Genomic DNA, 3,014 nt, shown 5'->3' with positions numbered 1-3,014 from the left:
AATGACTCCCGGCTACACACAGCAATGTATTTCTTCATTGGGAATCTGTCCTTTCTGGATCTCTGGTATTCCTCTGTCTACACCCCAAAGATCCTGGTGACCTGTATCTCTGAAGACAAAAGCATCTCCTTTGCTGGCTGCCTAGCTCAGTTCTTCTTCTCTGCTGGCTTGGCATATAGTGAGTGTTACCTATTGGCCACCATGTCTTATGACTGCTATGCAGCCATTTCCAACCCCCTGCTTTACGCTCAGGCATGTCAAGGACATTGTGCATCTCTTTGGTTATATTTTCCTATACTGGAGGTTTTGTCAATGCAATAATTCTCACCAGCAACACATTCACCTTGGATTTTGTGGTGATAATGTCGTTGATGACTTTTTCTGTGATGTCCAACCCCTGGTGAAGTTGGCGTGTGATGTGAAAGAGAGCTACCAGGCCGTGCTGTACTTCCTCCTGACCTCCAAAGTCATCGCCCCCACACTGCTCATCCTCGCCTCCTACCTGTTCATCATCGCTGCCATCTTGAGGATCCGCTCCACCCAGGGCCGCTACAAACCTTCTCCACCTGCTCCTCCCACCTGGTCTCCATCACCTTGTACTACGGCTCCATTCTCTACATTCCAGCTATTCCCTTGAGAGGGATAAAATGGTATCAACATTTTATACTGTCCTGTTCCCCATGTTGAACCCCATGATCTACAGTCTGAGGAATGAGGACGTGAAAGAAGCCCTGAGAAAACTGGTCTGGTTAACACAATCGGAAATCTGAGTTGGCCTGTATTTCTCAAATCAGTGCTCATGGAGAATGGGCTGCTTCAGAGGCAGCATGGGGAACTGGCTTTTTTTAAACAGCACAGCTTTTTTTTCCTAGTCAAAGAAATCCAGTGAAGAAAGTTTTATTTATATTAGTTTGACTTGCTTTAGTGATCAAACTATAATTTATATTATAAAATATTAGTTCAATTGAATATTAACATAGTTTTAAAAATCAGCCTCAGGGCTTAATAAAAAATAGAAGTATATATATTGCTTCTAAGAACCTAAAAGATTATATTTTCCTTCACTATCTCCTTAAGAGCAACCTATTTTTCCACCTACATACTGAGCTTTAAGGGAATGTGAGGAAATGCTGGAGATTTGTGTAATCCACCCCAAATCCTTCTCATCCAGTACTTACAGAACATCTGCAATAGAAGAATTTTTTTTATTTTTATTTATTTATTTTTTAATGTTGGGGAGCCTAGGTGGCTCATTCAGTTAAGCATCTGACTCTTGGTTTCAATTCAGGTCATGATCTCAGGGTCATGGGATCCAGCACCAAGGTGGGTTCTGTTCTCAGCAGGAAGTCTGCTTGAGATTCTCTCCTTCTCCCGCTGGCCCTTCCCCTGCTATTTCTCTCTCTCTCTTTCTTCATCTTGCTCTCTCACTCTCAAATAAAATAAATTAAAATCTTTATAAAAAATAATTTTAAAATGTTAAGAATATTGTGATGAAAGGAGAAGGCATTGAGGTGTTATTTGAAATCCTTATCAAAATACCAATGTCATTTTTCTCAGAAATATTAAAAAATGTTTTTTAATGCTTATGTAACCACTAAAGACCATGAATAACCAAAAAAATATCTTGAGCAAGAAGAGCAAAGGTGGTGGCATCACATTTTCTGATTTTATAATATATTATAGAATATAGTAATTAAAGAGTACAGTACTGGAATAAAAACAGACATATACACTCATGGAGTAGAATACAGAGCCCAGAAATAAACCTACATATACATGGTCAACAGATCTCACCAAAGGCACCAAAAAACACAATGGGGAAAAGACAGTCTCTTTAATAGATGTTGAGAAAACAAGATGTCTTATGCAGAACGGTGAAACTGGACTTTTATCACACACCATATACAAATATCAACTCAGAATGGATTAAAAACTTAAATGTAAGACATGAAACTGTAAAGCTACTAGAAGAAAATATAGGGGAAGAGGCTCACCAACATTCTCAGTGCAAATTCTTTTCCGCCCTCAGTGCCCTCTGGTGGGCATTTGTGATGGAGTGCGAGTATCTTCACCTCCTTTTCAAGAGTTCCATCTGTATACCTCTCTCAGACTTCCTTGTCACTAACTTTCCAGTTTTATTCCCCCTGTTCAGAAAGTCAGTCCACTACTTACTGTTCATTAAACAGTATAGAGACAAAATTCATTCCACCACTCTTTCTATACTTTGAGAAGACACCTGATATTTTGCATGATTTTTGTACACTTTAGACCTAAATTTATATCCATAATACTACTGTCCACCTAAGAATCAGTATTTTTTTTGAGATTTTATTTATTGGAGAAAGAGAGAGAGAGAGCACAAGCTGGGGAGAGTGGGTGCACAGACATTGGGAGAGGGAGAAAACAGATTCCTTGCTGAGCAGGGAGCCCAATGCTAGGCTCTCTATCAGGATCCTGGGATCATGACCTGAGCCAAAGGCAGACACTTAACTGACTGAGCCATGGAGGCACCCAAGGAATCAGTGTTTCTAGAGGATAATTCAGTCACTATTTTACAGTGAGAAAATAAATAGCATATGCTTGAAATATTCTGTTATGTCTAGAAAACAGGAAGATTCTACAAATTGTAAGAATCAGAAGAGACCCTGAATCGCTCAGGAAATGTTGAAAAACAAAAATAAAACTGGGGGCATCACGTTACCTGATTTCAAGCTTTACTACAAAGCTGTGATCAACAAGACAGCATGGTACTGCCATAAAAACCGACACATAGAGCAGTGGAACAAAGTAGAGAGCCCAGATATGGACCCTCAACTCTATGGTCAAATAATCTTCAACAAAACAGGAAAAAATATACAGTGGAAAAAAGACAGTCTCTTCAATAAATGGTGCTGGGAAAACTGGACAGCTATATGTAGAAGAATGAAACTCGACCATTCTCTTACACTGTACACAAAGATAAACTCAAAATGGATAAAAGACCTCAACGCGAGACAGGAATCCATCAGAATCCT

At 39.4% G+C, this 3,014-nt stretch overlaps 1 pseudogene; it reads left to right on the top strand.

Moving 5' to 3' along the window:
* Positions 1–3: 3 nt before the first annotated feature.
* Positions 4–770, top strand: LOC132009110 (olfactory receptor 9G19-like; annotated as a pseudogene).
* The last annotated feature ends 2,244 nt before the right edge of the window (positions 771–3,014 follow it).

Source organism: Mustela nigripes, unplaced genomic scaffold, assembly GCF_022355385.1.
Source record: "Mustela nigripes isolate SB6536 unplaced genomic scaffold, MUSNIG.SB6536 HiC_scaffold_4860, whole genome shotgun sequence".
In the NCBI taxonomy this organism is placed as follows: domain Eukaryota; kingdom Metazoa; phylum Chordata; class Mammalia; order Carnivora; family Mustelidae; genus Mustela; species Mustela nigripes.
This window is presented reverse-complemented; position numbering and strand designations above follow the sequence as displayed.